Genomic DNA, 15,097 nt, shown 5'->3' on the forward strand with positions numbered 1-15,097 from the left:
AAAGGCGCTTTCTCTTTTCATTACAGGAGGCTGGCTAAACTCTCCAGTCAGCTAATTCCTGCTAGCCTTTAGCGCCTTACCTTAAACTGCTGCTGATGCTTTCGAGCACCAGGAGTCTAAAACCCGGCCGCTGGCTGAGGGGACGGCACGCGGCCCGTCCTGTCGCTCGCCCTGCAGCTGGATGATGGAGTAATGAGCCGTTCAGCTGCAGCTGTTTTGCCTGGGAAATGATCAAGTTGACCAGGCGAGGAGAAAGATACTGTACGAATGTCAGCCGGAGTTTTTTCTTCACGGCTGCCCTGGTGTGGGTTCGCTAATGCACTTTCTTGGACTGACATTTCTTCAAGGATGTTTATCCTGGATGGCTGGGCTTCTGCTGGCTGAGTCAGTTAAAGCTGTGAGCTCACTCTCCATGTCTTCTCTGATTTCTCTTTCTCTCGATTTCTTTCAGGCCTGGGAGTAAGTGACCTGTGAATAGAGTCGCTCTGGGGATTTTCTAAAGGACTTCTCGATTCTGTAACATTGTTGGAACATCGGACGTTACAAAGGCCAGGAGGTATGTGAGAGTGAAATTTGATTTTCTGAAAGTTGTTATCCTTTTATCTTAAAGTTACTTCTGAACCCTGTAGAACTTTAGTTAAGGAAGTCGTTTGGGTTTTACATATTAAAGCTTTAAAGCTGTAAAATGTTATTTTCTTCCCCAAGGACAAAGATGACACACAATAACTCGAAAAGTGTCATATTCATCCAGACATGTTTAAATGCATCACACACACACACACACGCACACGCACACACACACACACACACACACACACACACACACACACACACACCACACACACACACACACACACACCCACACACACACACACACACACACACACACACACACACACACACACACACACACTGAATGCCACATCTATGCTGTTCTTAACTCCAGCCATGTTTCCAACATTTGCTTTTCATGCCCTTTTTTCAATAAATGAAAAACAGTGAGACAAAAAAGCGAGCGGGCTGGAAATGGATGCGATCATGGTGGGGAAGGGACTGTGCTGAACAACGTGTAGAAAGAAAATGTGTCTCTGCTCCCTCGCTGCCTTGAGGCATAACACAATTAGACTTTAGATTGTTTTTCCTCTCCCTCTGCCCATCTGATTTCTGCTCCTGCCAGACTATTCTCTTTCATCCGCTTTATTCCTCTGTATTGTCATAATGTAGCAGACCCTGAGTGCTCTCACAGATCACTGGTACAGCTTATCAGTGAAGTGGTGCCACTTCAAATTGGGTCCTTTAATTTGGTCTCTACATTCATTCTCAGCATTACACTTTGAGGGGAAAAGGCTGCAGCGGTGGAGGGAAAGATAAACACACTGCAGGTGGATCAGATGGGAACACAACCCGGAATCTCACACAGGAAGTCTGGAAATGACCAGAGGAAGGAAAGAGTGTGAGAGTCTCTCAGCAGCTGGTCAGAAACTTGATGTTAAAATGTTTTTATTTTATATTTCATTACATGAACACTAAAATAGAATAAAAACATATTTAAAATTGAAATGAATCCAGAATGGATCCAGAGCATTGAATGTATTAATATTATGTGATTTTTTTTCTTTATTATTCTGCATCATATTTAATATTCAACAGAAATATGCACCATATGCAAATGTTCACTTCATTATCTTCACTTCCACGATTGACAGAATAACATTTATGTTAATGAGACGTTCTGCATATTATGTATGCTCCATGATGTATGCATCATGGAGGAAAGTATGAAAATTATTTTCATGGAGGAAAGTATGAAAATAATCCTTTGATGTTTCATGATGCGCTCGCTCGGTTTTGAACGGTTTGGCGGCTGGGCCGGCGTCCGGTTCCGTTTCTGTTCGGATCGGGTTGAGAAGCTGATGGTTGTAACATTTCTTCAGCTTCATTCTGGTTTCAAAAGGATTTACGTCCCTCAGGCTTCGGCTTTTTACATTACAGCAAAGTTTCATGATTTTATCTGCTAGAATCCTGCAGGTCAGACAATAACATGAAAGTAGAAGAAAAGCTGATTTTTAAACATTTTTAACCAAAGCATTTAAAAATATAAAGAAAATAATTTTTTGCAAATCCATCTAACTTCCATCAGACTGGATGTGGAACCAAAGTTCTTATCCTCAGTTAGATTTCAGTCTGGATTCCTTATAAAAAGTGGAATTAATTTCTCTTTTGATTTCTACCTGTATGGTAGAAATATGTTCTATGAATTAGTTTAATATCATGTTATTATTGCAGTGGCAAAGCTGAATCACTGTGCTAACATAAAGCACAGCAAAAACACAAAATCTGTTTCTGTTTAGTTTCCAGTGCAGACATCTTGTTACATTGGAAATAAACTAACTTAAAGACATTGACATGATAAGTGTACAGGAGCTTGTTTTAGGTTAATAATTATTGAATATTGATTGAAAATGGCACCAGATTTCATTTCTAGTGACGTGTCCTGTGTGACGTTGTGTTCTGATCTTTACTGTAAATCTCATAAATGTCAGAGTTCATGACCTTTATTTACATGGGAAGACACAGCACCATGTAAAGTACAGGAAGGTGAGTCAGCGCTTCGCTCCGGGCAGCTTTCTGCTTGAAAACGTTGCTTCCTGCCATTGTGGCATTTCCCTCCTCTGTATTTCTGTATTTCTGTTTTAAAAGGCGCATCGTGATGGAAGCAGTTCTCCCTCATGAACATGGACCCTTAAGCTGTCACAGTGCTGCATGCTAACATGAACAAAATGGTTACAGATGTTTTAAGAGCCACAATAATAACTCTGAAGAGCTGAAACAACTGGTTCAGAGAAACAATCTGATTTTAAAATGCACTTACTGCTGATGCCTGATAATTGTCTGGTTGGAGCTGGTCGGCCATGATGCACTGACCTGATCTGCTGTTTGTGGCTGAACGTTGAACAGAAATGCCTCTTGTGTCTTTAAAGTGTAAGTTTTCATTTTCCTATCACTTTTGCTCTAATCGTGGATCTGATCTTTCCAAAACTATTCCTCTGTGGCAACTCTGTACTAGGAAAAATGTAAAGTGATGATTAGGCCATTAGGGCCACATCTGCCAGCCTAATTCTGTTTTAATTTGCAGAGATCTCTGCTGTATATCGCTACAGTAGATGTGACATTTAATTAAGGCAGGGCTGTAAAAATGATTACTGTGAGGTTACAGAGGGCTTCTGTTTATATGACTGTGGAGAATAGTTTCCATACCGCCAAACCAACACGGCCACAGCGTCTTTCTGACCTCCTCCTCAGGCATTAGAGCCACTACACAGAATGGTAACAAGATATGAATTACACTCTTATTTTGCACAAGTTGAATATAGAGTTCTCATACCTGGAAATGTGTTTTGTTATTTGATTGTCTGGACGTGGCTCTGCTAATGTATGAGCGCGCCTGAACATGTTTTAAAGATTCCTTCTTTTCTCACAGAAAATCCTTGTGGTTTCCTCGTGTTGCCTTGGGCATAAACACCAGCACTGGAAATAGAAGTGGATTAATTTGACACATGGAGTGCCAACTTGGACTTGAGCACCAGCAGAACCAATGAATCATGATACTTTATGTTTCACCACATGATCTGTGGTTGCATGGCTGATTCTTTCTTTAGAGCAGAGGCGATTAAGGAGGAAGTTAATCTAAGAGGAAGTAGACATCTGTTTGGCTTGGTTTCCTGTCCAGTAGTAATAAGACATAAGCTAGTTTAGATTTATTTTGTTTTAATTGTTTTTGTCAGAAGTACAAAGGACAACTGGCTATGTGTTTTCTTCTTCTGTGAATTGAATTTGTAGCTGGAAGCAGTGGCTGGTATTTTATAAATATTGTATTTCATGCTTCTGTTAATGGAAGGCAGTCCTAAAGTCTGAAAATGGTGTGGAAATATTGTTATGTACTAATCATATTTGGAAAGATAAAATGTAGATTGAGTTTGATTTTAAGTATTTTATATAAACATATTTTAAAACAATCCAATAAGAAGCTGTTAAATGTGATTAACAAATATTTTTCTCCCTCTGAAAATGTTACCGCCAGACAAAATGGTGGAGCCATGTGGTTCATTTCAATACTTGTGTGTGTGTGTGTGTATAAAAAAAAAAAAAATATATATATATATATATATATAATAAAAGTTTTTCTGTGATTTCCTGTCGGCCTTCATCATGCAGGATAAACCTCCAGTAATCCAGGGAGGAGCCGTGCGACTGCATGTACTCTGGGTGTGTGACAGAAGGCTTTTTAAGCACAGTGTTGCTGCAAGACATTTCACTATATACCTCCCTCCCCTTATGTAATGTTAACAGCCAGTGGGCGAGTATATAGCAGGTACCTGAGCTTCACAGGGGTCAATAATAAGAAGCACAATGAGCACATTTACTGCTTCTTATTGAGCTCTTCAGGTTTAGTGGTTTTCCTCCGACACTGCAGGGTTTATCAAAGCGTCGTGCAGTTGAGGAACTGCTTCACTCACCGTTTCCTCTCCACTCAGCTTCCATCCTGAGCTTCCTCTAATACATGCCTTGACAAGATAATAATACATTATTGAAATGTCATCGCAACGATACAAATTTTTCACTGACATCCAACAAAACATTGGGAATGGTTCTGATCGAAAATGCGGTGTGCTAGACTGACAGAAATGCAAGACACAGTTCAGTCAGGAAATGCTCAGAGCGTTGCTAGCATGCAATTAGAAAGGCCTGGGGATTTGTGAACATCGCAAAGCCTTCTGCGCTCGTCAAAGCCGTTTGACTGATATAGTGAGTAGGATGTGGCAGACAAACAAGAGGGTGAGGACAATAGCAAAGTTGTCTGTTCTGACTAATGTAGCAAAGCAGCAGCACAGAAAAGGATTGCAGCAGCTTCTCTTTGTGCTGCACCGTTTCAGGACCTTGGACAGTTCAGTCAATCGCGATGCGTTCACAGTAACTTTGGACAAAAAACGTTGAGTTTCATGGATTTTTCTGCTCACGTTTTATGATCCGTCTCATTTCGTACACTGGCAGAAACACACAGACTGAAACACCAAAGAAATGTCCAACTGAGATAACTGGCCTAGTTCAAGATGACTATGGCAACTCATTACTAAACTGGTTCAAAATGTATGAATTACTACAAAGTTGCCAAATAACGTTGATCTTATTTTTCTGCTGATGCATGAATGCTCCATTTAAATAAAACAAATTTATGATTGTTTATAGATATTAAAACAGAAGAATATGTTGAGATTTATAGATTAAGTTATAAATAAAACTTTGAGATGTTACTTTAGTTTGGTCTACAGATGATGATCTGACCTGCAGATTACCAGCAGCTCCAGTGAACGTTTGTTCATGTTGATGTTGATTTAAACTGGACTTTAACAGCAGCTGATATTCAGCTGGACGTCAACATAAAGAACCAACTAAACGTTCATGAACTTCTGAATCCGATGATGTGGCATTAATAGACCTGCAGCATGATCTGTGTTATCAGGAAAAACAAAGATTTCACAGCCGCTGTGGCAGCGCAGTATTTCACAGCGCCCTCTGCAGGCTGGCAGAACGCTGCATGCACAGTTTGCCTGCATCCTGGTTTGGATGTTCAGCAGAGAGACACTGGCAACTTTAAAACATATCACTCCGTTTCTCCTGTTTGGAAACTGGGATTAAAATGAAACTTTCTCGGTAAAGTGGATTTAGATGTGCATTTTTTAAAAACTGCCCTGCCTCTATAGTTTTCAGACTTTCAGTGGTTTTTCAAATTGTTTTATTTGATTTTTTTTTTCTGACTTGGAACATTTTTTCTATCTCAGTACTTTATTTTTCAGAAAAATATTGTTTGTACCTCAGTCTCTTGTTTTATAAAAGCAGCTTTTATCTCTAGTGGAAATAACATGCAGAAAAGAGAGTCTAGTTTGGTCTCACTTTTCTTTTGCCTGTGTCATCAGTCAGACTATGATTATGATAAAGCAATAATTTTAATGTATGGTGATCTGTAAAAGCTCCTCTGCTTATGTTTGATGCTTCCCTTTTGGACTTTTCAAAGTTAAAGTGAAGGCGCTGAGGCTTTCTCATCTTCTTTTATCTGTCTCTGCGTCTCTGAGGACTTCTGTCATCACTGAGTCTGAGATGTTGCAGCTCTCAGCACCAGACGTGTCACACACAGTTCTGAATACCAGATTCTGGTGGATCCGGGCGGCAGCAGGTGAATCTGACCTGCTGCTCAGTCCACTGGAGGAAATATCCAAACTCTGTTATCACCGGTTCATTTGTACGTTCAGGACATGGCTGCATGGTTCTTCAGTTGGCTCCAACATTTTGTTTAATTTTCACTGAATAAATGCATAGCTGAAAACTGCAGTTTGGTTTTCCACAAACTGCTGTGACATCCTGCATGCCTCATTCATTTATTTGCTCTGGTTTCATTTTCTTCACACCGTCCTTTGATTTCCATCTAATCAATCCATCAAGTTTCCAACTTAGATTTCTATTCTACTTTTAGCTGTTTTTACTAGAATCAGCTAAAAGTTGAAGTTTTTACTATTGCTTATAGCTTTTGCACCAAAGAGCTGCAAAGAGAAATCCACTGGTTCCAGTAAAACTAGGACATAAGATTCAGAAAACAGTCAAATATATTTGGCTAACAGACATTAAGATACCAATAGATATTAGAAAAATAAATTGAGCCTGAAGCTGAGCTGTAAAAATGATTTTTTAAAAACATCTAAAGGTTTTTAATCTCCATCCATTTCTCATATGGCAGGTCAATATGGATATAATCGTTTGCTACTTAAAATCAGACATTTTACCCGGTGCTGGAGCGATGCAGCAGAAAGTAATGTGCAATCTCTCCAGTGAAAGGATGATGTCTCTATTCTGAAGTCAGGCCTTGTGATTTTGTTCACACTTTTACCTTTCAGCCTTTTGCAGCTGCTGCTTGCTCTGAGCTCATGTCAGGTTGTCGCCTGGTTCTGGGAACCAGTGAGAGCAAAGTCCTGTTAAGCAGTGGAAAGCTTTGTGGTGATTATGCTAATTAGCCTTAAAGCAAACTTGCTCCTTTTCTTCAGTTTAGTCTGTAATTGTTATGAAGGTTTGAACATAAAGTGTTGACATCAGCCATTGGCCACCTGCATACCTGAGCCAGAGCAGCTAATACGGCTAAGTACCAGCTGGTGGGAAATCTGAGAATAAGAAAGATGTTTAATATGTGGCTGAAATCCAACATCATGAATTCATTTTAGCTTTCCAGTAACACAGCGCATTAGTTAGACTCATTATGTGGGGTTAATCAGAATGCTGCAGCAGTCAAACGGGGTAAAACTCCCATCCAGGCTCTTGTGATTGTGACTGTGCAGAGCGGCCCTTTAGCAGGAGCTTATATCTTAAACTGTCTGCTCAATAACTCAATTCCACTCTTATCTTGGGCACAAGAAGAGATTTAAAGTGAAGTGGGAGAGCTCAGTCTTCTTCTCTGTAGGATGCATCCCAAGGGCCAGACTGTAAAAGAATTATGGAGGACCCCATCAACGATGTCTTTGAAAGATTACCATGAAGATGGCCGTTAATAACGTGGCACAGTGTGTGACAATGAATGCTTTATTGATGGCTGCTTCAGCGGCGTCTGCAGCACAAGATGCAGCTGACAAATGTGTCCACAAATAGAGAAATATGGAGAGCTTGTCAGTGAAAGAGACGATTCAATTTACAGCATTATTATAAAACCAGGCGTCCATGCATGGCTGCTTTGAGCACTTACTGGCTTAAATTACCGTATTAAAGAAACACTGTAATATTTGACAACTTTGTGAACTCAAAATGTTTTCCTGGTTCTGCTGCTGCAGCTGGTGGATGGAAAGCATCTATGAACCAAACGGTTCATTTCTTTTTGAACAAAATCAAAACATTTTTCATTTTCTTTTTTAACGTCAGAGTAACATCTAAACCAGAATTCAGTTCATTTATATTCATAAGCTTGATAGAAGTTGTAATTACTAACTTTTTACTTTCAAGTAATCACTGATTATATAACAGTTCCTTTTGTGACCAGTAAAAACTGAAGCTTCAGGTTTTGTTGTTTTTTTTTCACCACATCAACATGAGAATCTGTTCCCATAAAAAACAAAAACCGCGTTTACACTAATCCATCCTGACGTCGGTTTTGTGCTTTCCAATTTTCCCCAGTTCATCCTTCATTTGAGTTTTTTCCCATTCTGCTTTGCCCAGTTCTAAATTTATTCTTTCATTTATTCATTTATTGGATCCTCATTCTCCTGCTTGTACATGTGGAATTTGTTGGAGGCGCATTATTTGCATTAGTCACTGAGCAAAATGAAAAAGTGGGAGTCGGTTTTGCGGCTGTTTGTCCCTGTTTGCTTTTCTTTGTGTGGTTCCCTGCTTGACGTGGTTTGGCCAACCTGTTTGTTGTCACATTCAGTTTGTTTTGCTCTGTTTTGTGTCCTGCTCTGTTTGTGCTCATGTTTACATGAAGCATGTTTGTTGTCTGCTCTGCAGGTTCGCTGGTTTCCGTGTGTTGAACGATGCACAGATTTGAGGTTTGCAATGTCTTTAATGTTCTCCTTCTCCTGTGCCTGTGCTTTATTATACAGACCTCAGAGCAGAAAACATCTCCAGAGGAAATACAGGAACTTATTGCTGTTCCACAGAATCCCACGTGAGAAATAATAAATCATGCTGTAAAATGCAGTCCAAATAAAAAGCTGTTGATCTTAATAAGGAGGCTCAGTGCAGCTGAGATGTAAAGTTTTGTTCCTAAAAGTGCTGAATTGTTGCAGGCAGGTGTAAACACCAGCTTCAGCAGCTCCAGTCTGAAAATGGAAGTCGGTTGTAATTCTCCCAGTTTTGTAGTGACAGCAGCTTCAGACACAGAAGGTGTGTCTGCTCCTGTTTTATATGCTACATGTCATTTTGAAAATGTGTCACACGCCTGAGTGTGAGGAAGAGGAGTTTGTGGCGACGAGGTTCTGGGAGTCTGAAGCGCGTGTGGCTTTGATGCTGCCCCTGTTTGAATAGTGTGGAGGTGAGGGAGTCAGTGGCTCCGTCAGGATGGGCTGCTGTGATGATGTCACAATCATTTCTGTGTTCCTAGTAGAGGATTGGATGATCACCAGGTGACATTTCCATGCTCTGGGTGTCTGTCAGAATGATGCTACGCAAAATAAAAAGCTTAAAATAAATGTTTTGATTGGTCTTCTAGGACCATTTTGTAATATATTGTTGTGTAATTCTCATTAAATTAAACTATGTTTTGTGAATTTAGGTAAAATTAGGCTTTTAAATAAATAACTGAGGCCTTTTGAGTTGCTTGACTTTTATTTGGTTTTGCAAAATTAAGGAATGAAAATATAAGATAATACTTTATTGATAACATAAGGCCTGGATTAATTTGAACACTATCTATTCAGGCCTCGGTGTAAGTTCTGCTGCAGCTTATGGAAACAACTTTATACCACCGAGGTTCCTAAACGAGTTCTGGTGGCGACGGTCGGAAATCCTGCAGAAGTTTCTCCTGAGACGGGAACACCAGCCGTGTGATAATCGATCACGTCCTCGACCTCTGACCTGGTGCTGTCTCTGAGTGTGTACCTGTGCTGCTGATATAGAAATGTCAGGTATTCCAGCAGATAGAATAGTTTGGAGAGACAAACTGCAACTAATTGTAACATCTTCTCCACCTATTTCTGTCCTTTCCTGAACATTTTCTACTTCCTGTTATGATTTTGTGGTTTCTTCCTCCTGCTCCTTTCCGTTTCTGCTCCTCCTCTTCGTCCCCATGTGCTGTCCACTCCTCTGTGGAGGCCAGTGGTGGTAATCCGCCCCGGCAGTCGCTGAGAACAATAGCCACTGGGTATTTGGTGATGTAATGATCTCTGCCATCACCTTTCAAGTCCTTCTGGTCCCTTGAAGGAAAGCAGAACGGACGGTAACAGGCCGAGTATCAACATGCATGAGGAGGAGGGGATGCAAATGGAGCCCAGCTTGGAGCACTTTCTGCCTCTCCTGTCTTATGTGGTAAATTAGTGAGACATTGTGACCGTCCCGTGGTTGCAGGGTGTTTGGACGCCGCGTCCCACGCCATGTCCCACGCCTCGTCCCACGCTGCTCACCGTGTCCCACGCTGTTCACCGTGTCCCATGCCGCGTCCCACGCCATGTCCCACGCCTCGTCCCACGCTGCTCACCGTGTCCCACGCTGCTCACCATGTCCCACCCCGTGTCCCACCCCGTGTCCCACGCCGTGTCCCACGCCGCGTCCCACGCTGCTTGCCGCCGTGATTCTGTCTGAGCAATGGGCTGTGAAACATGGCTGCACCAGAAAAGGGCATGCATGCTTACCAAATGTTTTGCTGTTAATTAAATGTCACATCGGCTTTTAAACAGCATGGTAGAGAATAGAGTTCATTAAGGCGCCGCTGCATGCCACGTACTGACTCCTGTTAGATTTACGGAGGTAGAGCAGCGGGACGTGCTCCGCCTTCTTGATTGGTGGCATCACTTGCATCTGCGTGTTTCTGCAGCAGGTCACAGAGAAAAACCAAAACACCAGGGTCACTCTGAATGCAGCCCTCTGCTACTTTCACCAAGCTGCTCTAATTTCCACCTAATTGATGTCAAACCAGGATTTTAGTGCAGCAGCATGTGCTGTGAACATTGTGATGTTTCCTGTGGGTTTTTTTCTGGATGCTTCTCCTTACAATCAAAAGGCCTGCATGGTTGCTTAATTAGTCTTAGCTACCGGTCAGGTGTGTGTGTGCGTGTGTGTGTGTGTGTGTGTGTGTGTGTGTGTGTGTGTGTGTGTGTGTGTGTGTGTGTGTGTGTGTGTGTGTGTGCACGTGTGTGTGTGTGTGTGTGTGTGCGTGTGTGCGTGTGTGTGTGTGTGTGTGTGTGCATGGTTGTGTATCTCTGTTGACCTGGTGACCTGTCAGATCGTCAGTCCTCCAAACCACTTTGTGTTGACGTCTGCTCCTGTTGCTGATGTTCAGTAAATCCTTGTCCGTTTCAAATAAATGACCTAAAACTTTCTCACATGCTGCTGCAGACAGGACCCCCCTCCTCCCCCCCATGATCATCACACCCTGCAGGGATTAAGCTGGCATGGATGGAAAATGAATGTAAAGTCTAAACATTTCTCAGAGCAGATTTGTCTTATTTTCAGCTTTAACTGTCATTTATTCTGTACATTCAAAGCAAAGTAGCAGAAAGATAATCAAAGTAAAAGCAGCAAGTCAGGCCAGTTTGTTGTGTAATTATTAAACGTCACATTTGGAAAAGCAGAAGAAAAACTTTAGTCAAAGATTTTAAAATGGTTTCCTCATTTATTTTTTAGATAATCTGTTAAGTGAAAAGCTAGAAGACAAAGATTTCTTGGTCTGAGCCGTGTTGGTCCTCCCACCGCGCTGCAGTCTTCACTTTGAGCTGAGTGGAGTCGCTGTTAATGAGAACCACAGTAAACAACAGAGAGCAGCGACGGCTGACAGGCTGACTGCAAAAACAAACCGACCTGCAGAGAGAGAGAGCAGCTTCAGACGCTCCCACTCTGTCTGTGGTCGCAGCTTTTAATGGCTCTCAGTCAGAAAACCAGAGCTAATGAATCAAGGTGAGATTCACTTTATGCTCCAGTATTTAGAAATGTGTCATTAAATGCTTCAGATGAAGCTGGTAGTTTTTCTTTGGTGGAACTCGAACTGGACCTGATTGGTTTCTCATGGTTTATTGTAACTTCCACAAATTTAATTTTGCAAATGACCAGTAAATAGTGTGAGTATGTGGTTTCTTACAGCCTCAAACTTTTATATATTTCAGAAGGATGTTATTATTAATTTTTGTTGGTTGAATAAACCAACAATAATTTGAACCAGAATTAAAAAAGGATAATTTTTTAAACAAAATTCTGAAAATTTTGTTGAAAACAGGCTGAAAACTTTTAATTGTGTTCACATTTAAGCTGCTGAGTCAGCTGTATGTCCAAAAGATCGTTTTCCTTTTTCCACTTGAGCAAAACAACTCAAACCTGATTGGATGAAAGTTTTGGACTTTGACTAGGTCATTATGTGACATAAATGTTCTTTGATCTAAACTCTTGCTGCGTTGATACCTGGATCCAAACCAGGTGGAATGTTTTTGTGATTCCATTATTGCTAGAGGTGGATTTTATTTTGGGGTAACAGACTAAAGGAGATGAGTCAAGGCACTGTTCACTATCCAGATTGTTAAAATGTCATTTCTATTCTACCTTGCAATCATCCACTACTTTGTGTTGATCTCAGATAAAATTGCAGTAAAATCTAAAAGTTTGAGGTTGTAAGTTGACAAAAAGCTGAAACCTTCCAGAGTTCTCGACAAGCGGCGAAGCGACGTGATTTTCTGAGTTAATAGATGAGTTTCAGGATGCATGTCTGCATAAACAGCACATTAAAAATGTTTAGTGACTTCAGATTTAAATCAGCTGATTACACTAATGAGTGGATAAAGGTCAGATCCATGGAAGAGCTGAAGGAAGACAACTTTCTGTGGCTTCTCCTATTTTTGTAACCAGTTTTATATAAAAGGAAAAATCCACAGAAATGTTGCTTTTGCTGCCCACATGAAACACAGTTGACAGAGCAGTTATTCCCAAATCACCAAGTTGACCAAGAAACAAGCAGAAATAGGAGCTTCTGAAAAGCCTCCAGCTAAAGAGCGCCGCTGCCTTACATAACATCTGAGGACGAGTCTTTGTGAATTCCTCCAGCATTTCAGGCTCCTCATGGGGACTCAGACCTACACAGGCCAATCAAAATCTGTTCAGACTGAAAACACGTCTAATAGGAGAGAAATTGTCAGTAATTAAAATTTACATCAGAAGTTCTTGTAGGAAATCCACCACAGGCTGCTGCTCCATCTGGTAATTACTCTTTGAGTGGCTTGTTAAGTGAGTGCAAAGGCTCTCTGCTCATTTCAGATACATCTGGATGATGAGGATAACTTCAGTAAAGAGGTGTTGATTTGAGTATTTTAAAAAAGCTAAATGTGATCTGTTCCTTAAAGGCAGTCCTGTCGTTCACTGAAGAAAATCTTTTTTTTTTCTCTTGGTTTTGTTAATGTATTTTATTTTTGTCTTTTCATAAAGACCAAATCAACAGATTCTGATTGAAAATCTAAATGAGTCTGTTCATTTCTGTATTTGCGTCGGGACTCGCTCCCTGTTTGTGCGCTTTCATCTGGCCGTCTCTTGCTGAAGTGGGATGGCCCACACATTCCCTTCTCCACTGGAACATGATTTGATCGCTGCTGCCAGGCGGAGTTAACACATGACTTTGGAGATGCATTGGAAGGAGTGGGAGAAATCTGAGCCGGCTGACCGCGCTTATGATGTCTTTATCAGAACTATGCAAATGCATTCTAGCAAGTAGTGGTTTACACTCACTGCAGGTTCTGGTGCAACATCAGGGGCTTCAAACCCCCTCATATCGCTCGGTATGTCAGAGAAACGCTGCAAAGGTTCTGCTCTTTACGTAATGTTCCTGCTGAACGTCGTTTCCAGGCTCATGTTTTAAAATCCTGTCTCTTTTGTTTTCTTTGTGCTCCGTGTTGATTATGCAGAACCAGTGGGATCCCAGTCATCTGGAAGACTTATGGAAATATACAACGTGTAGAAACGATAACATTTTTTGACAGTGAAACATTATCTTTTGGGGTTTTTTATCTCTTTTTATCCAGAGTCAACTTTGGGTCAACCAGTTTCTTCTTCCTTTGCTTTCTTCTTCCCTGAGGCTTTTTGTGCCTTTTCAGTGGTTGGACTGATTTCTTTATTTTTTATCTTAAAGAAGATGAGAATTGTGTCCTACTATAAGGTCTCCATCTTTTGGAGCATTTAAATAATTTAATGAGGTAAAGAAACTGCCATTGTGAAAATTTCAATAGGTCTTCACACCTTTGCTGTGGCTTTTCTCGCTCCTCTCCTCATTCCTCACATATTCTGCCAGTCGTCTGAGTTTTGCATGCAAACAAATAAATCACCGCCTCACATTAAGCCTAACTTACATTTCAGCTCCTTTTTGATGAATTATGGCTCATGAAAAACAGTGAAATATGTGAAAAATATTTGACCTGTTTGAAATGTCTATTTTTGCTCTAGAACGTTTATAATCAAACAATTTGTAACTTGATACAAAGATAACCCAGGAAAATGAAGCAAATTGTTCTTTAAATTATGAATCAGTTTCAGCCGGCCATGAAAACGAAACAATAACTGGTGATGAACTGTTGGATCCCAAGGCCTTTCCAGGTACCCAGTAAGTTCTGGGTCTTTACTGGAGTCTCTTCCAGTGGAAAGTGACCCAGAAAACCTGAGAGGACTTCCTCTGGAGGCGTTCGGATCAGAACCCTGAACCACCTCCTCTGACTCCTGACGATGTGGAGAAGCAGCAGCTCTGCTCCGATTCAGTGACGAGTTCCTCATCCCAACACTTCATTTAAAGGCAACTCTGTTTCTGAAACAAACCGACTCAGTCTGGGCCGGCCAGAACCAGACCCAGAACCTGATCCAGAACCAGAACCTGAACCTGATCCAGAACCAGAACCTGATCCAGAACCAGAACCTGATCCAGAACCTGAACCTGATCCAGAACCTGATCCAGAACCAGAACCTGAACCAGAACCTGATCCAGAACCTGAACCTGATCCAGAACCTGAACCAGAACCCAGATCCAGAACCAGAACCTGAACCTGATTCAGAACCTGATCCAGAACCTGAACCAGAACCTGATCCAGAACCAGAACCTGAACCTGATCCAGAACCTGATCCAGAACCAGAACCAGATCCAGAACCAGATCCAGAACCAGAACCTGAACCTGATCCAGAACCTGAACCAGAACCAGAACCAGAACCTGATCCAGAACCAGAACCTGAACCTGATCCAGAACCAGAACCTGAACCAGAACCTGAACCAGACCAGATCCAGAACCAGAACCAGAATCTGATCCAGAACCAGAACCTGATCCAGAACCTAAAACTTGATCCAGAACCTGAACCTGAACCAGAACCTGATCCAGAACCTGAACCAGAACCAGAA

General features: G+C 41.3%; 1 pseudogene; it reads left to right on the plus strand.

Annotated features, from left to right (window-relative positions):
- The first annotated feature begins 458 nt into the window (after positions 1–458).
- The window catches only part of LOC129356835 (leucine-rich repeat and immunoglobulin-like domain-containing nogo receptor-interacting protein 2), a 150,733-nt pseudogene continuing 136,094 nt past the window's right edge, over positions 459–15,097 (plus strand).

This window comes from Poeciliopsis prolifica, unplaced genomic scaffold (genome assembly GCF_027474105.1).
Source record: "Poeciliopsis prolifica strain line A6 unplaced genomic scaffold, Auburn_PproV2 SCAFFOLD199, whole genome shotgun sequence".
Lineage (NCBI taxonomy): Eukaryota > Metazoa > Chordata > Actinopteri > Cyprinodontiformes > Poeciliidae > Poeciliopsis > Poeciliopsis prolifica.